This window comes from Dermacentor andersoni, chromosome 1 (genome assembly GCF_023375885.2).
Source record: "Dermacentor andersoni chromosome 1, qqDerAnde1_hic_scaffold, whole genome shotgun sequence".
In the NCBI taxonomy this organism is placed as follows: Eukaryota; Metazoa; Arthropoda; class Arachnida; order Ixodida; family Ixodidae; genus Dermacentor; species Dermacentor andersoni.
The window spans coordinates 179,302,559-179,330,421 of record NC_092814.1 but is presented as its reverse complement, the minus strand read 5'-3'; the positions used below and the strand labels follow the sequence as shown (position 1 = coordinate 179,330,421).

At 47.0% G+C, this 27,863-nt stretch overlaps 1 pseudogene; it reads left to right on the top strand.

Annotated features, from left to right (window-relative positions):
• On the top strand, positions 1–26,163 carry LOC126547216 (uncharacterized; annotated as a pseudogene).
• The last annotated feature ends 1,700 nt before the right edge of the window (positions 26,164–27,863 follow it).

The window sequence follows — 27,863 nt, the reverse complement described above, 5'->3', positions numbered from 1 at the left end:
ATGGACATTGTCCATCCGTCTTACGTGACGGTAGATGACTTCACCGGAGAAGTAGCATGGATCAAACAGGTTGTAGAAGAACGCAGCGTGTGTCTGCCCATGGCCAAAGTCAAAATCAGTGGGCCATTCGGGGAGCTAGTGACCGAGGCTGCAGTTTCCAAATTTTTGTCACTGCAGTACCCTTACATTTTTTCGAATCGTTCAAATCGGTTACTTCGTGAAAAAGGGCTTAAACTGGGAGAGGGCATAGTACAGGCATTGACCCGAGGCCAAGCTCGTAAAATCGCGTCGCTTTCGGCTGAAAATGCACAAGCTGCTCCAGCGGAAGCAGAAAAGGGGATAACTTCAATACCCGAATCCGAGCTAGGCCCGAGGGACAAAAAACCTGTTGAGGAAAGCCTGCCAGCTGACAAGCTCTATGAGAGCGTATCACTAGAGTGTCAAATTTCAAGCCTGCAGGAAAAGCAAGCTGACCTAATCGCAAGCGAGACAGGGTCGTTATTATCACCGGCCTCAAAAAACTTTGACCAGCTCTTACGTGTGGATAGAAAGTCACTGGCAGCCGAGCAAAAGAATGATGAGAGCTTAGCTAAATTACATCACACAGCTAAAGAAGGCATTGCTAGGCGCAACGTGACGATACATGAGAGAGGAGGATTGTTGTATCGGCACTACAGAGATTGAAAGGGTAGGATTTTAGATCAGTTTGTCGTACCTACTAAGTACAGGGAGGACCTTTTGAGTCTCTGTCATGGAAATGGGTGGTCCGGCCACCTAGGCATAAACAAATCAAAGGAGAGATTGCTTATGGAATCCTACTGGCCTGGTTGTTTAAAAGACGCAGAAAATTTTGTAAGATCATGCGACGCCTGCCAGCGCTCGGGTAAACCAGGAGAGACATGGAAAGGTCGACTAAAGGCAATGCCCTTAATAACAGAACCTTTCAGACGACTTGTGATAGACACGGTAGGGCCTCTACCAAAAACAAAATCGGGTTACAGGTACTTGTTTACCATGCTGTGTCCGGCTACAAAGTTTCCAGAAGCAATCCCTCTGAAAGAGCTCAGCTCCACCGAAGTAGTAGACGCGCTTTTGACAGTATATGCACGAGTTGGGTTTCCAGCCGAAATTCAGGCGGATCAAGGATCAGTATTCACCAGCGCACTGACTTCCACATTCTTGCAAAAGTGCGGGGTAAAGTTGATACACAGTTCCGTCTATCACGCTCAGTCAAACAGTGTAGAGAGGTGGCATTCAGTGCTTAAGCGAGTTTTGCGTGCGCTCTGTTACGAGCACAAGGAGGACTGGGAGAACTGTCTGCCGGCAACTTTGTTTGCTTTGCGAACGGTTCCACATGAGGCTACAGGGTTCTCGCCAGCAGAACTAGTGTATGGGAGGACACTCCGTTCTCCACTGAGAATGTTAAGAGAGATGTGGGAGGAAAGAGGGGAGAGTCCAACAGTGGTTGAATACGTGCTAAATTTGCTGGAACGGCTAAGCGCAACCCAAAAACTAGTCGGAAAGAACATGGGAGTAGCTCAAAAGAACGCCAAATTCTATTACGACAAGATTGCGAGGCTTCGAACGTTTAACGCCGGAGACCAGGAAATGATCCTCAAACCTTCAAGAAAGTACAAGCTTGAAATTCACTGGGACGGGCCCGTTAAAGTGTTGCACAAACTTTCAGATACTAACTATGCTCTGAAAATGCCCGGTCGCAGGAAGGAGGTGAGGATATATCACTGCAATTCGATAAAGCCGTATATAGAGCGAGCGGAGTCGTTAACTATACTATCAAAGAGCAGGATGGCACTAGTACCAAGTTTAAGGAGTATAGGACGACCTCCAACTCTGAAATCGGCCTAGAGGAAGTAGTAGAACATTCGGTAAGCTCGCACGCTCTAAGATCCGAGCAGCTAGATGAGCTAAAAGGGGTGTTAGGGGAATATCTCGACAGATTCAGCGATCGGCTGGGTAGAAAGGAACTAATAACGCATGAAATAGAGCTGACATCAACCGAACCCGTAAGATCAAAGCCTTACAGGGTGTCTCCAAGACAGAGAGAAATTATGGAGGCAGAGCTACAGCGCATGCTAGAGTTGGGAGTTATTGAGCCCGCTGAGAGTGACTACCCGTCAGCGCTAATACTGGAAGAAACCCCTGTTAGATACGGGACCTTTTCCTGAGCCTACTTCGAGTTCACCAGACCACATCGAATCGCGTCACACATAATTAAGGGGAGCAGAAGCACGTCTACCACGTTCCCCCAGCGCGGCACGTCAAAACAAGTTGACTTCCCCCACCTCGTGCGCCGCATGGGGAGCTATTGTCCCTCTGCTTGACTCTTCCTGTAAGTGAAAGGGGAGCCCGCCACGATTCCAGGTAACCTGGGTCCAGAGCGAAGCTGCTTTTCAGCTCTGAAAAGGTCGCTCGAAGACAAACCGTCTCCCCCCATCCGCCTAACGACGGCCGTAATGCACCGTGAAGCCCTGGGAGCAATCCCCCCCGTCCGCCTTTGTGATGGCAGTTGCAGACTAGGAAGGCAATACCGCAGACGATTCCTCGGACAATTGGAGCCCAAGGAACGACCCTCTGAGCCGAATGTGACGTACACTCGCACGGGCGCCTACCATTGGCCGAAAATGACGACACCGGAGCGGGCTCACCGATTGGCCGAAAATGACGCCACCTGAGCGGGCTCGCCGATTGGCCGAACGTGATGTGACTTCGAGACACCGAAGGCGTTAAAAGCCAGAGACCGGGAGCAGCAAGAGAGCATTCCTTCATTCTGCTTTTTCGAGTTTTATGCCACGGGCCGCAGCGTCCGAGTTGCTGCTGGCCTGTAATGACTTTATGACTTAATTTCTGTGTACTCTGACTGTAAATAATGTAAATAACCCTCCAGTTTTCATCTCAAAGTCCTCCTCAACCTTGGCCAACTCCCGCACCCAACGGCAAGGTCCCAAAATTTGGGGTACAGCAATTCGTATTGCCCTCCATATCCAACAACTGGTGGCAGCGCTAGGGAATGGAATGGAATGGAAAAACTTTGTTTCTCTATATCTCAGAGGGATTGGCGGTGGGCCGGTGTCTTTATGTTTTGAGTCCTGGCCGCTTCACAAGGTCGGCGCCCCTATGAACCTTCGTCCAAAGATCCAACAACTGGCGGCAGCGCTACGGATGAACCTTCGTCCAGAGAAGTCCTAAGGAACTGAGAACAACGAAGAAGAAAGAGCCTTCGACCCAGAGAGTCCTGAGGAACCCGGAACAGCGGAAAAGAGCCTTCGTCCTTAGAAATCCTAAGGAACTGGGAACAGCGAAAAGAAAGAGCCTTTGACCCATAGAGTCCTGAGGAACCCGAAACAGCGAAGAAGAAAGAGCCTTCGTCGAAAGGAGTCCCGAGGAACTTGGAACAGCGAATAAGAGAGATCCTTCGTCCAAAGTAGTCCTGAGGAACTGGGAACAGCGAAGAAGAGCGAGCCTTCGACCCAGAGAGTCCTGAGGAACCGGGAACAGTGGACCGATGAACCAGATGGCAGGGTGCTGCAACCGTAAGTGAGCGCGTGGTTTTTTTCCTTTTGAGTCGCCAGACTTTAACTGTTGTGTTTGTTTTGATAGTTCTAGGAATCGGGAATTTGTTGCATATTGTGTGTTTGCACAAATTAATTAAGGAAAACAGTTCTAACCACCAGTCGGGGCAGCGGCCATGGATCTTAGAAGGTTGACGAGGTTAGACTTGTTATTGGTGTGCGACGATTTGGGAGTTGAGGCGGACGAACAGATGAAGATGCCAGCTATCATAAAGGGAATTCAAGATAGTGGCAATGATGATGAAAGCATTGAGATTGCTTGGGAGGTGATACAAAAACCACGGGAGCGTGAGCGTCGTGAGCGTAAGCGTGAGAGTCAGGAACGTAAGCAAAAGCACGAGAAAGAGAAGGCAGCATTGGAAAAACAGATACAATATTTTGAGCAGATAAGGCGCAAAGACAACGGCTGTCTGAAAATTCTGTTGGTGGTACAGAGCAAAAAAATGAGGGAGTATCTGGCGGATTTTCACAAAAAGCCGACGAGAAGAGTAGTGCCTGTGAGATTGACTGCACATTCATAGGTGAACGGAAAGGACTAGCCGCTAACGATGGCTTAGTGGCAACAGAGGTCGTTAAAGGCCGTAGTGAAAGCGACGAGCTGCTGTGCCAACAGAGCACTGTAGAGACAGCTAGGCCAGCTGTGAATGAATTGGCACAGTCACCACGCGTGTGCGTCGCATGTAACGTTAACGAGGGTAGTTAACGAGGCACAGAATATCGCTGACCCGACAGACGCGAGCACCCATGTCGAGATAACTGTCTAGTCGGATCTGCGTGCCGAAGTGCAGTGCCAGCTGGACGATGCAGTTGAGGGCAGCTCTCAGGATTGCGAGCTGCGTAGCTCAAGAGAAGACAACTGCATTGTTCAGGGATCGGTGCAGCTCTCCGCCAGTCTAGGTAGCCAAGAGAGGGATGATTTAGTTAAGGATCATTCGGACTGTGCGTGTAAGAGACCGATCCGGGCCGAAGAGATGTGTACCGGCCAGCACGAGGCACGAGAGAGCGGCATGAAAGCGAGTTCAAAGAGAAAGCGCCGTAGAAAGAAGCGCCGTAAAGACCGAAAGACGGTGAATAATGTAGCGCAGCCAAATTCGGCGACAGACGCAGAAAGGCCGGGCGCGACGAAAAGAAAGGTGCGGTCGTCGTTGACGATGTGGGCGCATCAAACACGTTCGAGCCACCAGTCAAAAAGAGACCGAGAAGCATGTTCTGCACGGACGTGGACAAAGTGCACGGGGCAGTTATGTTCCTCGTCGTTCTGTCGTTCTTTCCGGAGTGCAGCATGTAGTGCGAAGGAGCGCAAGGTGGCAAGACGAGACGAGGTGGTAGGGAGTCGCGTCGCGGCCAGTTGAGTTAGTAATGAAAGCGTGGCGCCAGGACGTAAATTGGCCAGAAACTGTAACGTGTTGAAGGAGCTGCTAGTGCGTCGACCCTTGTGTTGTTCCGGGGTAGCCAGAATAGCTTTCGAACCGCGACCACCTCGGGTACGGCTCAAAAGTATGAGTCAGTCGTAAGCGTTTGGAACGGGAGGCCGAGAGAGCTTCTGTAAAAGTAATAAGTGTTGTTTTGTTTTATTTTTGAGCATTGGATAACTTTCGCGATTTGAGGCTAAAATTTCTTTGAATAAGTAAGGTATGAGCTTTCTTAATGTTTTCGTTTGAAAAGCTCCGAGGTATGAAAGAGGTGTTTTATGCAAACATTTAGTCTCGCGAGAAGTTAGTTAATGAGTAGATAGGCTCTTTTTTGTGTGTGTGAGCAACCTGAAGGTCAAGGTTATCGTTGAGAGGCCTATGGTAATGCGCGTGTGTATTGTTACCCTTTTTTTATAAGTGTTTTTTTTTTCGAAATTTCTAAGGTTAGGCGCGTAGGTTTTCAGTTAGTGCATCATTTGCACTGAGAACTCTTAGGTCCATTAGCGCGTGTCCTGTGTGGACGGAAGGAAGCAGGTTTATGAGTGGGTTGCTCGTGTGTGTTGAGGGCGGCCGTATTCTGACTTCCCTAATGAGCGTGCTTGGAACTAGTTATTAGGATACACATTTTTTAAGGATTCTACGGAGTGCGTAAGTTACGCAAGTGTAGTTGTTCGTTTAAGCTACGTGTCCTGTATGGACTAGAGAAGACACGTGAGTAAGCGTGCTGGAACGTTTGCGTGCGACGCAAGTACGTGTTCGGAATAGGGACCACAAAGCTAGCGCGCTTGTGATAGCGTACTTGTAGAGTTGACCAGACTGTTCAGTGGCACCAGTACCTGCGATAAGTGCACCACTGCGATAGGGTAGGAACAGGCTGCTGGTGAATTTAGGCCGCTTAAGTTATGTTCGGCTGTCTTCATTAATTGTTTAACTTTCTCCCCTTTGTTTTGCAACAACAATATCACTCTGGCCTTGTCGGCATTCGGGGAGATATGGATGGCAGTTTAGAAAGGTGGTTGGAACTGCTTTATCAAAATTGGGGAAAGAAAAAAATCAGGGTTCAATTTGACTTAGTAATGGCCTGGCGAGTCAAGGGTCAAGAGCCTGCGCTTACACGTGGTGCAGCGCTATGTTGTTTTGTTTGTTTGACATACGTTCTCCAGGGCCCAGGATCCCGAAGTTCGTCACACAAGGCTCGACACCAGTACCCTACATATTCTTTCAGCGTTCCCCATGGCCAGCGAATTGCTTTCACCGGCCATTCCGAACTTCCGGGGCGAAGAGGAGCTGTTAGATACGGGACATTTTCCTGACCCTACTTCGAGTTCACCAGACCACATCGAATCGCGTCACACCTAATTAAGAGGCGCAGAAGCACGTCTACCACGTTCCCGAGGCGCGCCACGTCCAAACAAGTTGACGTCCCCCCCCCCCCCCTCGTGCGCCACATGGGGAGCTATTGTTCCTCTGCTTGACTCTTGGTGTAAGTGAAAGGGGAGCCCGCCACGATTCCAGGTAACGTGGGTCCCGAGCGAAGCTGCTTTGCAGCTCTGAAAAGGTCGCTCGAAGACAAACCGTCTCCCCCCATCCGCCTATTGTGACGGCGCTTGCAAGCCGTGAGGCAACGACGGCCGTAATGCACCGTGAAGCCCTGGGAGCAATCCCCCCCGTCCGCCTTTGAGATGGCAGTTGCAGACTAGGAAGGCAATACCGCAGGCAAGTAATTTCTAGGACAATTGGAGCCCAAGGAGCGGCCCTCTGAGCAGAATGCGACGTACACTGGCACGGGCGCCTACCATTGGCCGAAAATGACGAAACCTGAGCGGGCTCGCCGATTGGCCGAACGTGACGTGACTTCGAGACACCGAAGGAGGTTTAATGCCGGAGACCGGGAGCAGCAAGAGAGCATTCCTTCATTCCTCTCTTTCGAGCTTCTTGCCACGGGCCGCAGCGTCCGAGTTGCTGCTGGCCCGTAATGACTTTATGACTGTTAATTTATTTGTACTCTCACTGTAAATAATGTAAATAAACCTCCAGTTTTCATCTCAAAGTCCTCCTCAACCTCGGCCAACTCCCGCACCCAACGGCAATGTCCAAGAATCTGGGGGACAGCAATTCGTATTGTCCTCCAGATGCAACACCCCTAACACGGACCCTCGTCCGTGTGTTGACTACAGAAAGTTAAATGCCATCACTAGGGATCAGCTGTACCCGATACCGAACATTGAGGAACGAATTGAAAGAGTTAGCGCTGCTAAATACATTTCAACTATAGATCCCGTGCAGGGATACTGGCAAGTTCCGCTTTCAGAAAGTGCCAGCCGCGGTGCCGCATTCATCTCACCTGTAGACACTTTTCGCCCTCTCGCACTCAGCTTCTGGCTGAAGAACGCGCCGTTTAGCTTCTCTAACTTAATGGATATTGTCCTGAAAGACTTGCAGGAGTTCGCCTTGCCATATCTTGATGATGTAGCAATCTTTTCGGACAGCTGGGAACAACACGTATCGCATCTCAAACAGGTGTTCTCACGGTTGAGGGAAGCCGGCTTAACGATGAAAGCGGAAAAGTGTAGATTTGGTTGTTCACAGGTTACTTATCTGGGCCATGTTGTCGGCCTAAGCACGAGACGGCTGGCCGAGCTGAAAATAGCTACGATTGGAGAATTTTCTCAGCCGCGCACGAAAACAGGCCTTCGTTCATTTTTGGGACTTGTGGAGTACTATCAACGTTACATTCCGAATTGCTCGCAAATGGCGAGTCCATTAACGGACGCCCTCCGAAAGGGAGCACCGAGTAGCGTACACTGGGATAAGGACAAAAAGAACGCTTTCCAAAGTTTGAAAACGCTATTGGTTTCTCGTCCTGTGCTTCGCGCGCCAGACTACACAAAGGAATTCATAGTTCAATGCGAGGCAAGCGACAGAGGTACCGGCGTGGTACTTAGTCAGGTCGGCGACGATAACGAGGAGCATCCTATCCTCTATGCCAGCCGTAAACTAAATGCAAGAGAGGAAGCCTACAGCGCTTCAGAGAAGGAATGCGCTTGTTTAGTTTGGGCCACCCAGAAGTTGTCGTGTTACTTGTACGGAGCGAAGTTCATCTTCGAGACCGACCACTGTCCTCTGACGTGGCTCAATCAAATGTCACACAAAAATGGCCGCTTGCTCCGATGGAGTCTCACTCTCCAAGAGTACAACTTCTCCGTTAGATATAAAAAGGGAAAGTTGCATAGCAATGCGGATGGTTTGAGCGGGCTAATTTGAATTCTGCGTTTAAGGGTCCCGCCTAAATTTTAGGTTTACTATTGTTAATTTTGTTAAGCCAAGAAGATCCCCTCTCATTTAGCAGGATTCCCTCCATGATTGCTGAATTTGTCAGCACGATATTGCTTCAAAAATTGGCATAGAGAAATGCAGCATTTTTCGTTTCTGCACTTATGTTTGCTGTGAAGGCTGGCGGGTCTAAAGTGAGATCCAAGGTACGTCATCTCGGCGCAGAGCCGTGGTGTGGGGTTCGTTTTGCAAATTCCTGTCCTTGTTGGATATTTTGGGGTGGTGACATCATTACACAAGTGGTCGCTGCGAGCCAAGGCATTACCCCCTGGCCACCAGCCGTTCTCTTCCTGCACAGCGGTTGTCAGCGCTGGACATTCGAGATTTTCCGGGCCATGGAGGCGCTGTTAAGAACGGCCCGCTGAAGTGCAAGTTTTGCCAGGCAGTTGCGACAGCGGCGTCAACTTTTCGTGGAACGCCACCGCAACTCTCTAGCCTCACGGCGTCAACAATAGCCGCGACCTCGACTCTCCGTCGCAGGAGCCAAGATGAGTTCGACAAAGCAGGCTTTGCGCCTGAACCCGCCACCGCAGACGTGGTCTGCTATGAACAGGGGAGTCCCCGGGGGGACGTAGTTCGAGGTCCCTTCCCACGCGCCGTTCAAGACGCAAGGCAATGGGCAACCGGCCGCGCTGCGGGGTCGTCTCAGGGAATAAAAGGCACCTCTCCTGATGTAAGCTCCGAGTTCTACGAAGTCCGTCTGGCCTCGGCTGGGGACCGTGAACCTCGCGCAAAGAAGTGTGTGTGTGAGTGTGTGTGTCCCGCTCGCAGAGAGGCGACTCGTTTACGATGACTGGTCGGACGTTTCCCTCACCTTGGGATCCAGGGACGACCGAGTGTTTATAAACCGCTGTTGTGTGGCTGCTCAGTGTACTTTCTCTCGCAGTCAGGCTAGACTGATGAACTGCAACGTCCTTATATATATACTGTAAATAAACCCATATTCCTCGTTCTCGATGAGAAGGAGTCCTTCCCTTCAACAACGTCCTCAGCGCGGATAAGTTGGACGACGGCATGGGCCAGCTACCATCTAATTCATGCCCGACTCCAATCTTGACAACGGGTTTCGAGCGATGAGATTGAGCCCCCAATCCTTACAGTGGCTCGATGTAGGGCTGCCATGGGACGCTGGAAGAAGGTGGCGGGTTGCCGCTATCGGTAACCATCTCTGGTGGTAGACCGGCAATTCAGCGACTTCAGCGAATTCGGCTCCACAGATTGCGCCTCTGCGGTCGGTTCCTCGTCGTTGATTGGGGGCGCGTTGTTTTACTCCACTCCTCCACCAAAACTGTTACGATGGGGTGCGTTTATTGAAAGGCGAATCGATGAAAAGGGTGTTGTGATCGGCCGCTTACCCTGCGACAACCATTGGTCACAGATACTGCGATAATGGGAATGGGCCGACGGCGTAGTCAAAATTAGTCTCAACTAGCTGGGAGGATTTATGGCCATCAGTGGAGTACCTCTGTTAGGAGAAGTTTGGTCAATTAGCGAGGCCACGTCCTTCACCTGTAATCCGCCCACACTGGCGCTTCCACGCCGGAGACGGGGTCAGTATGCTTTCCTCCCTCCCCTGTTCGTGCCCCGTGATGTGCGTGTGTTTTGGACAAAGCTCCCTTCGGAGGGAAAAGGCAACTACCCTCCGGATTGGTGGGGCCTATGTCATCCTTCTCCTGACGCCGGATTGGGGGAAGGCAACTGAACAATCAAAACGAAGGGGATAAAAGAGCGATTGACGCCTGAAGTCATCGGCTGCTACAACTTCTTCATGAACTTATCTTGCTGTACTTCTTTGAATCTCTTGTAAATATGTAATATAATCTTGTGTGTAAAACGTCTTGGATATCGGGCCCAGCCCCACGTTCCCTTGCTCCTCCACAAGGAGAGAATATGCTACATCTTCGGAACCCCGGTCGCAACAAGGGGAAAAGGGCTGCGGCGCCGGCACCGAGGCGCCGACACTTCATCCTTCTTTTCTTAGTCCGTTCTGTCGCTCTAGCATATCACTACAGGTATATATATATATATATATATATATAAGGAGCGTCTTTGAAATCGGAGTTAGGGGGCCACGGATGCGCTGGTCGGTGCAATTGTCGAAGCCGCTTTCTTTGAAAGCTTTGCACGACAGGATAATAGAAAAGAAAAGGTGAGAAGGGCACTGCGAGCTCTGAGAGAAGCAACTGCAGGTACCAAGTTTATCCTACATCAAATATATATACAAGCTTATTGGGTGAAAAAGGAAAGAATGGCATATGCAACATGCGTCCAGCCTCTGATGATACTACGTACTGTTTAAGCGCAGAATTTACAACAAGCACAAAGGGACACGAACGGGACAGGTGGTAACTTCCAACTAACGTTTAATGCCAGATGTCGTAAATATATTAACAAAAACAGACAAGAAGAAACAGAAAAGACAAGAATGAATATAACTACTCATTTGATCGTATCGTCTAACATGTTTGCGTTACTAAACAATTGTCACCAACTGCCCTGAATAAAACTTATTTCTTTGGATGATAACGAAAGAGACGGTGAGCTGACGCACTCATAATCATCACTACTCATTATTGGAGCTTCCACGATCTCGCGCGTGCACCGATCTTTGTATCTGAACAATACTGCAGTGTTGTCAAGATATGGCTTGCACTTACAGTCTGGGAAGTGTAACGTCAGGTGTCCCTGTCCTCCCTTTTTACGTTCCTGTCGTGCTCCCTTAACCACTCGTTTAGGCATCGTTCCGTCTGCCATACGTATATTTTGCCACACGATAGTCTTATCCGATGGACAACACCTCCGGCACATGTGACGAATTCTTCCTTGTGCTTTACTTTGCACCCCTTCTTTTGGCTTTTCACCGGCGATGACATACTGCACAACTTGGCTAATTTGTCCGGGGCTGACATGGCGACTTTCTGGCCGGCATTTTTCCCAATCTTCTTGATCTTTGTGCATACCAAGTTGGGCAGTATCACATCACCGGTGAAAAGCCAAAAGAAGGGATGAAAAGTAAAGCACAAGGAAGAATTCGTCACATATACCGGAGGTGTTGTCCATCGGATACGACCATCGTGTGGCAAAACATACGTAGGGCAGACGGAACGACGCCTAAACGAGCGCTTAAAGGAGTACGACAGGAACGTGAAGAAGGGAGGACAGAGACACCTGGCGTTACTCTGCCGAGACTGTAAGTGCAAGCTGTATCTTGACAACAATGCTGTTTTATTTATAGACAAAGATTGGTGCACGCGCGAGATTGTGGAGAGAGAGAGAGAGAGAATCAACTTTTATACTGAGCCCTTAGTAAAGGTTGGTGCGCGCTGGCACCAGATGGGGTGGAACCTTCTTCTCAGGTCCCATATGCGTCCAGCAGTTCCTGGCCCCTAGCCGCCAGCGCGAGCTGGGTCGGTAGGTCGGGGCTGGACACCAAGGTCTCCCACCGCTCAGGGGGGGGGGGGGGGGGGCTGAAGAGGGGGGGGTAGGATTGGTGAGGGGTTCTTGAGCTTTGTGCACTCTGCAAGAATGCGTGCTAGAGTGCCTTTTGAAGCTTCAATAATGAGTAGTGATGAGTGATGACTATGAGTGCGTCAGCTGCACTGTCTCTCTCGTTATCTGCCAAAGAAATATGTTTTCTTGAGGGCAGTTGGTGGACAATTGTTTAGTAACGCACACATGTTAGACGATGCGATCAAATGATTAGTTATATTCATTCTTGTCTTTTCTGTTTCTTCTTGTCTGTTTTTCTGTATATATTTACGACATCTGGCATTAAACGTTAGTTGGAAGTGGGCGCCTGTCCTGTTCGTGTCCCTTTGCGGTTGTTGTAAATTCTGCGCTTAAGCAGTACGTAGTGTGGAACCAACTAGCCCGAACCAACGCTTCACTTTGATGATACTTTCATACTGCGGCTGGTAAGCACTACACCAGGTTCACTGTCGCATGCGTCAGCTGTTTATAATACCACGTGACCACCCCGCAATTTTTATGACTTGTATAGGCCAAGCAAACGTGAATTGAAAGAAGTGCCTTATGCCAGACGGCACCCGTTTTTATTTTACTCACACATACTGCAGCCCACGGGGGAGCTTTAGAAGGGGCTATTGCGGCGTTCGGGAACAAACCATGCGCCGAAAGTGAACTAAAACAAGTGTTTACAACGTCGATGTCAAACAAGCACGCCAGCTACCGACAGTAAAAAAAAAGTGAAAGAAAAAACGCTGTAGAACAGAATCAAAAGAACGCAGAACCACAGGTGGCCCGACTCGCGCAACACGGGTAGAGCTCACAAAGCTTTTTGTACGTAAGTGCTCATCGCCATTGGTAGGCCATCTTTGGTAATAATGCCTAAATTCAGGATTGGTGGGCCTCTGCTTTTATGAGCAAGTTTTGGGGCCAGAATTTTTCTTTTGTGAATACAGGCCTTGGAGAAAATACTTATGCAAAAACTGTTTGTAGAGGCGATGTCAGCAAATCGTGCTGTCGGATATATCATCAGTGAATGTTGGCGGCAGATGGCGAACATCACTTACAAGTCAAAAGCTTTGTGAATTCGGCCTCTGGTGAGATCGCCACCGGAGCGACAGGGGCCAAATTCACGAATCTTTTCGTTCGTGCTCTTTGCCATTGGTCGGCCGCTTTCGCTAGTCATATGCCCAGCATTGTGTTTAGCTGACATCTAACGTTACGAGCAGGTATTGTCTAAGCACCTTTTCTTTTCTGAATAGGGGGCAAGAATAGCTGGGCTCGTACTCACAGCAATCTGTTACGTTAATTGTTCGGAAGCGAACATTTCAGGCAATCCTGATGCTGGACATATTATTAACTACGGCGGCCGAGTAATGGCAAAGAGCACGAACAAAAAGCTTCGTGAATTGCCCCTGATATTGGCAAATTCTGCTGAGCCGTATGGCCGGACCACGGGGTATAAATTTCAGACAATTCTACGTATGCGCCATCACTGATATCTGTGCCAACCACATGTACGACATTAGACGTGGACTGACATGTCTGTAGGCTTTTCAGTCTCTGAGAGACCAAAAGAACACGCAAATGAGGCACGGGCCTACCATGTCCCTGGACATAAATTAAAGTATGCCTGCCCGCATCAATGAAATTTCCGTGCGCGGAAGTCCGCACAACTAAGGAAAGGAATTATGGAGAAGGCGCTGTGGTACTGCGTCACATGATGCCTATTGACCACGGATAAAAAGTGCGAATTATCCTCAGGGGTAAACACCCCTTTAGGGATGGCGCAGATGCTGGTGCATCCTGCTGGCGGCTGGCTGAGACGAAACGCCTTGGTTTCTAGGAACGAGCTATCGTATGTTCATGGATGGGCTATGAGACTTTTGACGCGGCCGACGTTGCCTAGATCCCCACCGTCGTCGGCGCTCTGCGGTCTCCTTAGCCCCGTCTACAATCACCTCGACCTCCATGTCTGCTTCCCCTGATTCTTCGTTTTCAACGCTTGGGCCCTCTTCCTTTCACCAGCGTCCACAGTAGGCCACCGCGTCCCTACAACTCTGCCGCGATGGTGTCCCTTTCGCCTTTCTCGTCGAAAGGCGAATTCTCACGGGTGCGTAATTGCCGCCGCCCGGGATAGCCCGTTTCCCTGATGACCACAAGCTGTTCTGCGAGGTGTCTTTGTTCGGCAGCATCGCACAGCCTCACGTCCCGCGTTTTACGGCTCTCCAGCTGTGCCAGGCTCGCTGCCTGACTGGCGACGCTTCGTCGCCGCGGGCGATCGGGTGCGCGGCACGCCGCGCGACCGGGCCAAGGCGCTGCACCTAACGAAGCGGCTCTGTTGCTTTTTGTGCCCGGTATGGTTGTCAGTGAGCGTCAAGTGGCTCTTTGCTTTAGAAATTGACGAATCAACCGACGGCTATTTCCGTTCATATGCCTTCCCACGCTGGTCACTATGTTAATGACAACACTTCAAAGGTTCCTAGAAACAATCACATAGTAATTGCGCTAATTGTAAAATGCCACGCGGGACTGTCACGTACAGTGGTCTTCTGCATATCCCGAAAAAAGCTGTGCAGGCGTTCAAGCTCCCGAAAAGGCACTGCCGTCACTGAAGGTTAACCAGGAAAAACTCGGTTTATATGGAAGAGAAGAGAGACAAAGAGAAAGAAATACAGGGCCCGTTAAAAAAAACAAAAAAAAAACGCCCTTGCGCTAGAATTGTTATTAAAAGCGAATTCCAGCCAATCCTAACGCAGGACACATTATTAACGCCAGCGGCCGGCCATTGGCAAACAACACTTACGTACAAAGAGTTTTGTGGATTCGGTCATCAAAGGAGAAAGAAATAACCCAGGCAGACTTGTCCAACCATGCAGCTCGAGAAGGGAACCACAGCGCCCTGTACCCGTGCGCCCTTGAGACAAAACGGTCGCCGCGGTGCGCAGCGGGTCTTTTTTTTTTGTTTCATTGCTTTTTATGAGCTTCAAAAAGAAATACACGGACATAGTGATGTGTCGCGCGGTTTATTCCTCGGCAGCGCTCGGCCAGCAGCGTACATTTGCGCCCTCATCAAGCCTGCGGGCCAGCTGTCTAAAACCGTCATAACGTGTATATATATATATATATATATATATATATATATATATATATATATCATCATCATCAGCCTGGTTACGCCCACTGCAGGGCAAAGGCCACTCCCATACTTCTCCAACAGCCCCGGTCATGTACTAATTGTGGCCATGTCGTCCCTGCAAACTTCTTTATCTCATCCGCCCACCTAACCTTCTGCCGCCCCCTGCTAGGCTTCCCTTCCCTTGGAATTAATTCCGTAACCCTTAATGACCATCGGTTATCTTCCCTCCTCATTACATGTCCTGCCAATGCCCATTTCTTTTTCTTGATTTCAACTAAGATGTCATTAACTCGCGTTTGTTCCCTCACCCAGTCTGCTCTTTTCTTATCCCTTAACGTTATAACGTTACACCCATCATTCTTCTTTCCATAGCTCGTTGCGTCGTCCTCAATTTAAGTAGAACCCTTTTCGTAAGCCTCCAGGTTTCTGCCCCGTAGGTGAGTACTGGTAAGACACAGCTATTATACACTTTTCTCTTGAGGGATAATGGCAACCTGCTGTTCATGATCTGAGAATGCCTGCCAAACGCACCCCAGCCCATTCTTATTTTTCTGATTATTTCCGTCTCATGATCCGGATCCGCCGTCACTACCTGCCCTAAGTAGATGTATTCCCTTACCACTTCCAGTGCCTCGCTACCTATTGTAAATTGCTGTTCTCTTCCGAGACTGTTAAACATTACTATATATATATATATATATATATATATATATATATATATATATATATATATATATATATATATATATATATATATATATATATATATACGAGAAGGAAGGAGGTTAGCCGAGGGGCACAATTTTTATTATCATAGCATCAGAAGCCAACAAACATTGGACACCAAGGCAAACATAGGGGAAATTACTTGCAGTTAATAACTGAATTAAAGAAATGATAAATTAATGGAAATGAAAGTGGATGAAAAAACAACTTGCCGCCGGTGGGGAACGATCCCACGTCTTCGCATTACGCGTGCGATGATCTACCAACTGAGTTTTGCCATCCACTTTCTTGGGCATTTATATTTTACTACTAGAACTGCCCCTGGGAGTGTTATCTAGCGCCACCCACTCACAAACCTCGACGGCGGGTGTGGAATATCATTTCTGCCGCAGGCGTCACTAGTACAGTGGGTGAAGGCAACTGGTCAATAAACCCACATATGCTACCTGAAGCGATCAATGTTGTCGGATTCTAGACCATCGTTATATGTAATAACACGCTAAACACGTTAAAAACACGCTGTTGAAGATACTATTTAGCGCTTCGCAATCCAAGAAACTTGTGATAATTTCCTACAATGCCCATAATTGCCCCACACACTTATAACTTCGTCCACGCATCACCTTCCACATGGCGCTCCGCGTGCGTGCGCGAGCTCACCGCGGCTTTCCTCCCCCTCCCCTCCCTCTCTCTATGTCATCTTTTTATTTTCTCTTTCCTGTCCCCCCGAGTAGGGTAGCCAATCAGACGCATTACTGGTTAACATCCCTGCCTTCTCTGTTTATTTCCTCCTGCTCCTGCGTTAACTATATTGGTTATTTCAGTAAGTTCCCGTAAACATTTTCTGCGGTAGTTTTGAGTGGACGTTCTCCTCTTACGCAGCTGTATAGAGTCGCAGTAACGGCAGGCAAGGAGATTGGGAGGCGCAATGCTGGCACACATATATAGTGTGTCCCGGCTAACCTTAGCCAAGCTGATAAAATAACATAAAAATAAGTAAATAAAACCATGGTGCAAGCTACGATTATAAGACTTACAGTGTTCACTCATCAGGCATGTGACGACCGATCATCGTAGGCTTTATAATCATATCTTGCACAGTTTTTTCAAAATATTCTTTTAAACATATCACGTAGCGATAGTTGCAGGTATACATGATATATGAAGGGACGCGCAACCCATTTGTCTTGAATTCAAAAATGACACAGAGCATTAAAGCGCGCAGTGTGAATGCCGATCGCGACCGGGCTCCTAAAGCTAAATGCACTGCTCTGAAACCGTATACGGTCAGCTGAAGAGTTATTTGGTGGTTAAGCTTAAGGCCCATATTAAGGCCTGCGGTTTGCGGTCGTCTGAGGTTCTATAGACCTCTTAGACTCTCGCAGGTAGCAGTATTTCCTAAGTTCTATCGGGATGATGCGGCCGCTTTGTGTGCTTGGTAGCGGGCACTTAAGGCAGGCACCAGAGTCCCCATATATCGTGCATCGTTGGAATCGTTCTCCCTCGACATTAGTAACGTATAGGGGACCACGCTGACGCGCATATCCCAGCAGTGGAGGCGCTCTACCGAGTGCATAAATTATGAGCGCTTCAATATAGGGTGGAACCGATGTGTTCGGGCAACGTGAACGACGGACACAGTCGAATCCGATGCCGGTCCGCATGCGCCGCGCAGTGAGGCTGGCCGAAAGACCATTCCCGAAAAAAAAGTTAATTATGGTGTTTTACGTGCCAAAACCACTTTCTGATTATGAGGCACGCCGTAGTGGAGGACTCCAGAAATTTCGACCACCTGGGGTTCTTTAACGTGCACCTAAATCTAAGTACACGGGTGTTTTCGCATTTCACCCCCATCAAAATGCGGCCGCCGTGGCCGGGATTCGATCCCGCGACCTCGTGCTCAGCAGCCCAACACCATAGCCACTGAGCAACCACGGCGGGTCATTCCCGAACACGTATTTACGTCGGAGTGCGGCTGCGCAATATACGGTCCCTTCGCGACCATACAGCCGCAGAGCCGCGCGCGAGATGCACCTTATGAGGAATGTCTGCGCACTGTTCCCGTATTCTGACGCCGTCCCCGCCACATATATAGTTTAAACACCCTCGTCTGGATTAGGAGCTTTCTGACTAGACCACCTGCTTTGACCTGTGAGAAGCATCATAAACGTTTCTTTTTCTTTGTCCCAGCCTCGCATCTTACACATCGCCAGCACCGCCCTCTTTGCTTTGGCCCAGACAGGTACTGGAGAAGCAATACTATATATATGCCTGCTGTAGATGTATGTACAGAACGCCAGCAGCTGCACAACTGCATTCGTCATTCCGCGCGCTCGTCGAAGATGAATATTCGTCAATTACGTCAATTCCCACTTGCTGTCCCTGGAACATCCCTGGAACATCCCTGGAACATCCCTGGAACATCAGCGGTGAGCGATGATGTTTGTACAGGTTCTGTTGCTGATTTTCTTGGGCCGTCCATGGTCCGTTTCTTCGATGCGGCCGGTCCCGATGGCACCCATGCGTGAATAGCCCAACGATACAAGCTCCCCCTGGCTCGGCGCATTTTCGTCAACAAACTGCGGCCTATCAATACCGTTTTTCGCCACTTCACCTCTCCTCGATGCTCCGCCACTTCTGGACGCCGCAGTTTTTTCCGTCTGGCAACGAGGGACTGAGTCAGCTGAGCGGGCAGTACAAAAGTGCGCGCATTCCGACGCCGCCCTGGGCCACGGCCCCGCTACTGCGACCCTGCGCTCACCGCTGATGTTTATACAGGTTAGCTACTATGACGCTTATTCCTATCGTGACGATGATGTCTGTCTTTTAGCGGTGTCGAGGCCACCTCATGTTTTGAAAAGTGTTCGCGCGTGTGCATCGTATCTGTTGTGCCTGCTTGTTCTGGGTGGTGATGTCGAGCTAAACCCTCGACCCATGACCAAGGCTCAAGAGGAAAAGCTAGACCATGTGGCTGGCTCCATCTTGCGTGTTGAAGCTAGTAATTCAGTGCTTCAAGAATCTGTGAACAAGGTGCTTCAAATGCACGTAGAGCTAAAGAATGATTTAGAAAAACTGACAAAGCGTGTCCTTGATCTAGAGCAGAAATTTGCAGCGTCCCCATGTGCTCAGTCCATCGTGAACAGTGACAACGGTCTCGTAGGCGTACAGGAAAAAATTGACGACCTGGAAAATCGCTCTAGGCGGTCTAGCGTTCTCTTTTATGGCTTAACAGATTCGGCGAAGTCTGAAACTTGGGAAGAGTCCGAACGACTCGTAAGTAATTTCTGTACTGAAAAACTTGGGCTTACCGTGACGTCAATCTCGAGAGCACATAGTGTGGGCCGCTTTTCGTCTGAGAAGAAGCGGCCTATCATAGCAAAATTTTTCAATGAGAAGGAAGTTGAACTGGTTCTGAGCCGCGGCCATAAGTTGAAGAACACTAACTTGAGCATCTCGCGAGATTACTCGGAAGCAGTTTGCGAAAAGCGACGGAAACTTCTCCAGTTCTCACGAACTATGAAGAAAGACGGAGATCGAGTGCGTCTCGTTTTCAACAAACTGCATTTGAACAATGACGTTTACTAGTGGAACACCAATGAAGGCCAGGCTGTTCTTGTTTCCCGGCGCAGGGATGAATGATGTTCCTCCTCCTTTGTTTCATTAAGCTCAGGTTCATCTACTAGCTCACCCGTAAAATTGCACTGTAGCACTGATAACAACATTCTTTTTTTATACACCAACGCTAGAAGTGTTGTCGCTAATGGTATTGCACTCTCATCGCTCATCGATTCATTCCAGGCTTCTTTAGTGTTACTTACCGAGGCCTGGCTTAACAACACCATAGACGATAACAGCATCTTTATGAGTGAATCCACTTTCAAGTTTTTTCGATGTGATAGGCAACAAACAGCGTAGAGGGGGCGGTGTGCTCATCGCGATAAAGGAAGAATTCGTTGCCGCACCCATCATTATCGATTCTTTTCTTGAATGTATTTAGATTTCCTTGAAGGGTGCTGCATTTGGTGTTATCATTGGCGTTTTTTACCGTCCACCCGTCATGTCTGGCGCGTTTTCTGATGAGTATCATCGAGTGCTGAGCGAGGTGTACGCGCTTTTTCCGAGGTCGGCAATTATCATATTTGGCGATTTCAATTTTCCAAATATCGATTGGTCGACGCTCTCCGTATCGGCCACGGATGCGACCGCACATACCTTTCTCAGCACTTGTCTTGACTTTTCATTAACCCAACTTATCAGTCAACCAACACGATCCACGGAAACTTCTGCCAATATACTAGACTGAGTTTTAACTAATAATCCTGATATATTTTCCGACATAACTCATGAAGCAGACATCGCTGACCATGATGTTATAACTGGATGCATTAACTTTTGCGTGAGCAAAAGAATAATTACCAAAAAGAAAATAAGGTGTTACGGCAAAGCCAATTTCGATGCAATTAACAATGAATTAACAACATTTCCAGGTCAGTTTCTGCATGATTCTCAACCACGTTCCATTGAATAGAATTGGGTCCTCTTTAAAGGCACCCTCAGTTCACTCATTGACATTTACATTCCTATGTTATCCATTTCCTGCAAAAGCAGTTCTCCTTGGTTTACCAACAAGCTTCGGCGGCTTAATAACAAAAAGAAGAGACTTTACAGGCAGGCAAAGCTGACTGGTCTAGCGAGTGCCCATGATAAACACAAAGTGTGTGAAAAGGCTTATAAGGCATTGCTAAAATCTACTCGCCATAACTTTTTTTCTCATGATTTACTATTCATGCTAAAAAATAATACTTGTCACTTCTGGTGTGTGGTGAACCCTGCAATTCGCACTGACATCATTCTTACTGATTCTTATGGTGTCCCTATCCCTGATTCAGATTGCGCTCAACTTCTCAATGATACGTTTGTAACAATTTTCACTAATGAAAACGTTAACTCATTGCCAACTTTAAAGATATTAGTGGGAATCGCAATGCATGAGGTAGTCATCAGTGAGGCTGGTGTTTTATCTCTACTAACCAATCTTAAAATGTCGACTAGTGCCGACCATCTAGGTTTCAATAACAAAATTTTAAAGAATGCATCGCATAGTATTTGTTCTATGTTAACCGCACTATTTTCCCAGTCACTATCGACTGGTGTCACTATCCCAGTCACTATCGACTACAGCTAGAATAGAACTGGCAGAGCTTTCGAAGTTAATCAACAAGCTTAAGACAGCTGACATAAGAAAGTATAATATGGATAGAATTGAACATGCTCTCAGGAACGGAGGAAGCCTAAAAGCAGTGAAGAAGAAACTAGGAATTGGCAAGAATCAGATGCATGCGTTAAGAGGAAGCTTTAGCTCGAGTGCTCCTATCTAAATACATGTAAAAGGAGAATTCGTTTTTCTCGGCAACCACTGCACCAAATTTGACGAGGTTTGTTGCATTTAAAAGACAAACTTAAAATCTAGTGACTGTTGGTTTCGAATTTTTGAGTTAGGTCGTGAATTTTTTATTAAAAATTGCCAATAACCGAAAATTTTCGAAAAACGAAACTATCAAGTTTACAACCCTGTAACTCAACCACTAAACATGATAATACAATTCTGTGAATTGCATCTAATAGCACATATAAAGCGGACAAAATTGATGTGTTACACATGAATATAAAAAATATTTAATCATAGGGAAATACAACTTTTGCAAAACCGTTGTAAGCGACGTAACAAATTCACGTAAGATGTAAAATGACATATTGAATTTGTCCGCTTTGAATGATCTAATGGATGCCGTTTACAGAACCGCGATATCAGTTCTTGATGCAGAGCTATGAATTTGTAAACTTCGTGCTTCCATTTTTTTCAAACGGTCAAATATTTGAAAATCGATTTAAGAAACTTCAAGCCCTAAATCGAAATTCAGCTTCCAACAGTCACTAGAATTTGACTTTCTCTTTCAAATGCAACAAATTTCATCAAAATCGGTCCAGGGGTTATCTCATAAAAACGTTTTTGCGTTTTACATGTATTTGAATAGGCCGCGTCGGAGTTGGGCCCGAGCTAAAGCTTCCTCTTAAGAGACAAAGCCGGCAATATTATTACTAATATGGATGAGATAGTTCAAGTGGCTGAAGAGCTCTATAGAGATTTATACACTACCAGTGGCACCCACGACGATAATGGAAGAGAGAATAGTCTAGAAGAATTCGAAATCCCACAGGTAACGCCGGAAGAAGTAAAGAAAGCCTTGGGAGCTATGCAAAGGGGGAAGGCAGCTGGGGAGGATCAGGTAACAGCAGATTTGTTGAAGGATGGTGGGCAGATTGTTCTAGAAAAACTGGCCACCCTGTATACGCAATGCCTCATGACTTCGAGCGTACCAGAATCTTAGAAAAACGCTAATATAATCCTAATCCATAAGAAAGGGGACGCCAAAGACTTGAAGAATTATAGACCGATCAGCTATATCTGTCTGTTGCCTACAAAGTATTTACTAAGGTAATTGCAAATAGAATCAGGAACACCTTAGACTTCCGTCAACCAAAGGACCAGGCAGGATTCCGTAAAGGCTACTCAACAATAGACCATATTCACATGGTCAATTAGGCGATAGAAAAATGTGCGGAATATAACTAACCTTTATATATAGCTTTCATTGATTACGACAAAGCGTTTGATTCTGTCGAAACCTCAGCAGTCATGGAGGCATTGCGGAATCAGGGTGTAGACGAGCCGTATGTAAAAATACTGAATGATATCTATAGCGGCTCCACAGCCACTGTAGTCCTCCATAAAGAAAGCAACGAAATCTCAATAAAGACAGGCGTCAGGCAGGGAGATACGATCTCTCCAATGCTATTCACAGCGTGTTTACAGGAGGTATTCAGAGACCTGGATTGGGAAGAATTGGGGATAAGAGTTAATAGAGAATACCTTAGTAACTTGCGATTCGCTGATGATATTGCCTTGCTTTGTAACTCAGGGGACCAACTGCAATGCATGCTCACTGACCTGGAGAGGCAAAGCCGAAGGGTGGGTCTAAAAATTAATCTGCAGAAACCTAAAGTAATGTTTAACAGTCTCGGAAGAGAACAGCAGTTTACGATAGGAAGTGAGGCACTGGAAGTGGTAAGGGAATACATCTACTTAGGACAGGTAGTGACTGCAGATCCGGATCATGAGACTGAAATAATCAGAAGAATAAGAATGGGCTGGGGTGCGTTTGGCAGGCACTCTCAGATCATGAACAGCAGGTTGCCATTATCCCTCAAGAGAAAAGTTTATAACAGCTGTGTCTTACCAGTACTCACGTACGGGGCAGAAACCTGGAGGCTTACGAAAAGGGTTCTACTTAAATTGAGGACGACGCAACGAGTTATGGAAAGAAGAATGGTAGGTGTAACGTTAAGGGATAAGAAAAGAGCAGATTAGGTGAGAGAACAAACGCGAGTTAATGATATCTTAGTTGAAATCAAGAAAAAGAAATGGGCATGGGCAGGACACGTAATGAGGAGGGAAGATAACCGATGGTCATTAAGAGTTACGGAATGGATTCCAAGGGAAGGGAAGCGTAGCAGAGGGCGGCAGAAAGTTAGGTGGGCGGATGAGATTAAGAAGTTTGCAGGGACAACATGGCCACAATTAGTACATGACCGGGGTAGTTGGAGAAGTATGGGAGAGGCCTTTGCCCTGCAGTGGGCGTAACCAGGCTGATGATGATGATGATGATCGACTGGTGGCATTCCTAACGACTGGCGCATCGCCAAAATAATACCCATTTTCAAATCAGGTGATCGTGCTTCTCCCCTTAATTATCGTCCCATCTCCTTAACCAGCACTATTTGTAAGTTACTCGAACATATCATATACAGTCAAGTCATCAACTTCCTTGAAGACCATAACATTATTTTTAAGCATCAGCACGGCTTTCGCAAGGGCTACTCATGCGACACCCAACTTGCCGGATTTATTAACGACATACATGCACTAATAGACGCCGGTTTCCAAGTTGACGCAATATTTTTAGATTTTTCTAAGGCATTTGACCGTGTTCCACACCATAGGTTGTTACTTAAAGTTTCACAGCTTAACATTCACCCTACTATAATTGCATGGATCACCGATTTTCTCTCATCTAGAATACAGTTTACATCAGTTAACAATTCCAACTCATGTTATGCTGATGTTACGTCTGGCGTTCCACAAGGCAGCGTACTTGGACCTTTACTCTCTCTAACTTATATTAATGATTTACCCAGTTGCGCGTCATCCAAAATCAGACTATTTGCAGACGATTGTGTAGTTTATCGATGTGTAACAAGTAACACTGATAGCCACTTACTACAAACTAACCTGGACGCAATAAGTGCATGGTGTTCTCATTGGTTAATGCCATTAAATATTTCCAAAACTAATCTCATGTCTTTCACCAATAGGCCACGAATTCCAACCACCTATATACTCCCTTGATAACAACGCTGTGGAACTCGCCACTACTTACAAGTACCTTGGCATCAATCTTCAGTCTAACTTATCATGGAATAATCATATTAGTCTTACCCTTGCCTCTTCAAACCGTACTCTCGGGCTTATTGAATATAACTTAAATGAAGCCCCAATGCATGTTAAAAAACTAGCATAGACAAAATTAATCCGTCTTAAACTAGAATACGCGTCTGCCATCTGGGATCCCGAACAAACTTATATCATCAGTAACATCGAAGCCTTGCAGAACCGTGCTGCGCGATTTATATTTTCAGATTATTCACGTTACACCAGCGTCACCTCGTTAAAAAATAAAGCCGAGTTGGACAACTTAGCAGTCCATCGTAAAATTTCTCGCCTAGCACTTTTGCATAAGCTTTATCGCCATCCATCACTTCACGATGATTTCTTTCAGTCACCACCAATTATTTTTCCACGCTGTGACCATCCATACAAAGTCAAATGCATTAACTGCCAGTCATCCCATTATGCATATTCGTTCTTAACACGCACAATAACTGAATGGAACGCCTTACCATCAGTCATTGCCACGGAACCAGACTTGACTAAGTTTCAACATTTAATTTGCTCACGACTTATCGACAAATCTTATTATTATATTTTGGGACTTTTACCGTGTTTTCGATGTTTGTTGGTGTTTTTCATTGCAGTTGACTTATGTTCTCCTAATATGTACTAATGCTTTCTCTGTAATAATTGTGACCTAATAATCTTGTATATTACCTATATTTCACTGTATTATTACTTCTGTTACATTCTCTTGTTTTTAGTATGTACAAACTATTACCAGTGCCGGTGATCGCCCCCCCCCCCCCCCCCCTCCATGTAATACCCTCGTAATGAGGGCCTTTGGGGGTATTTTGAATAAATAAATAAATGAAATAAACCCCTGCATGCGCTGCGATATTCTGGGGCGCTATAAGGTAAAGTTATTGCACATTTTCATATTCCATTTCTGCAGTCAGCCCTCCAGGATTGGTCAAACTTTTTTCGGGCAATCGCCCTTCACTTGTCTCTCCTGCGACGTTAGGACAACAGCAAAGGTCCTCATCTTATTTGACGTGTGCACACTGATTATGCATGATTAGACCGAACTAAAGAAAAATAATAATTTCCGTTTCTGCACTTTTTCACCATCAGCCCTCCGCAATTGGTCAAACGTTTTCGGGTTGCGTCCACTTCGCCTGTCTGTCACGCGACGTCACAAAACCACGAAAACTGACCGCGTCAAAGTGATGATGTGAACGCATTAAATATGCATTAATAAGCCGAACAGAACTGATTTTTTTAGGAATAGACGGAAACTGCCCCATTCCCAAATGAATAGAAGATGGCTGCCCGCCGATGGCTCTGGCACTAGCTACTCGGAGCTGCCGGGGAGGACAGATTCGCTTGGGTGCATTAAAAATTTATGCGTGGCAGTATAGCCTTGTCGAGGTCTTTCAGCACGTACACGACATCGTTTTGCCAAATTTTCTTCGCTGAGGCTCCGTTTCAGCTCTCTTTTTACTCTTCCGCTGCATGCCGCTGCGATTTTCTGCCAAACATCGAAAGCTAAGCAAGAAAAAACGGGCCAATCGCAGGCGCTGGCACTGTCCTCTTGATCAGATAATTTACTTTCACTGTGCTGGCGTGGCCCCACCAATACGCTCTCAGCTTATGCGTGCTCCTTGCCTCTGGTCAGCCAATTAGATAAGGAAAACCTGACAAGCAACGAATGACCATGCCACAGGCATGTTCGCAGCTAGTGCCTTTTCTTCCGACGCCCAAAGACTTTATCTCTCCCTGTCAGACATTTACAGGTCAGACAATCGCCTCTTCAGAGATCGAAAGGCACACCAGTGCCTGGCCTATGCCTGGCACTGCATATATCACCTATGCGCAGAGCTACATGAGCGTTGCTGCTGTTTGGAAGACAAGGTCTTTTTCGGAAACCAGATCGACCTGTGGTTCGAGGGACCTCCGTACCTGGCCACTTTCGTCTCGTCAAATTAGACAATTTGTAGCAAGAAAAGAAAAAGAGCAAGTTAGCGTAGAGCTATGTTGGGAGCAGTGATAATGCGTAATTAGCGCAAAAAGGCCGGAATCAGACCCACCTGGATCCGGTCGTTAAATCTATACGCGCGGCTATAGCCGGGACCGGAAGTGTTGCTTTACTCAACGAACACTGTGGGCAGATCACGGGGATAGTACTGTCTAAACAACAAGTGACTTGGTTCACTAATGTGCCCAAGAAGACCTTATCTTCGATGTCAACCGCTGTTGACCCGCCTTTTTAAATAAACAACAGCCGTATACTCGGCATGCGACAGCAGCCTCTTAATAGGGCGTGGATATATATGCACTGAAAGAAGCAACACATAATGTGTTACTTCAACCTTTTTGACAATTCGGAATTTGTGATATTTTTGCATGTTAGTTATGCACAAAGGAGTAGCGGGCAGCATCTGTTGGTGGCAACATGTCCTTACCTCGTAATAAAGAAAGATTTTTATTTGCTGGAAGGCCCCCAAGAGAACAAACAAACAAACTCTGAAGTTGGCGGGAAAGGAAGTATTTATTTATTTATTTAATTAATTATTTATTTATTTATTGTGAAATTCACACCGAATCTGTTTCAGTGCAGTCCATCGATTTTCGATTTTTTTCCTATTTCGTCCAAACATACGGTGCACGATTCTCACCTTCGATTTTTGTACAATTTCTCGCTAACGATATGAATATAATAGCTGAACACACGTTTCAGTGCTCATAAATGCAGCCTTCAACTACACTTACGTTATGGGTGGTTTCTATAACAGAACCTCGGCGAACGACCGATGCGTCACGCGAACGCCACCGGCTCCCCGACTGAATAATTCAGATTGTCGCCGTAACATTGTGCATAGAATATATAATCACAAGGCTGAAAACGCGTGCGCGGCTAATACGCATAGCGCTGGCTGCCACTTCGCGCCGAAGTTCACCGCGCCTCGGCGCTACAGGGCATCACACGCCATGAAGAGACGAGGAACTACGTGGTGTCGATTCAACAGCAAGTCATACATATGTAGTCAAGCAATATAGACGCCTCGGCGTATACATAAACGAAGGAAAAACTTAGTCAAGCACCCACCAAGGTAATCTGGAGATAAAAGGGAAGCGGAATGCAGCAATAATGAAACGTAGGGCACTTTGCGGTCACCATAAATATGAAGTGGTGCGTGGCATCTGGATAGGAACCATGGTGCCAGCGCTAATGTTCGCAAATGCCATTCTGTGCCTAAAATCGGACATATTGTCGGGGTTGGAAGTTAACCAAAGATCGTTGAGCCGGTTGGCTTTGGGAGCCCCCGGCAAAACCACAAATGAGGCAATGCAAGGGGACATGGGCTGGACCTCGTTGAAGTCAAAGAAGCGCAGAGAAAAATTTGTTTTGAAGAAAGACTCGGGAACATGGATCAAAAGAAATTGGTGGCTAAAGTGCACAAGTATCTGTACCTGAAAAGCGTGGACACAGAATGGAGGAAGAGGTCAAGAAAGCTGGCAACGAAGTACAGGGTAATTGAAAGTGTAAATAGACAACCAGGACTCATTAAAAAAAAAGTGAGAGAAACAGAGACAGCGAATTGGATGCGCAGAAAGGAAACGAAATATACCATGGCGATTTACAAGAATGAGAAAAAAGAAATAAGAAAGGAAAATTTGTACGGTAA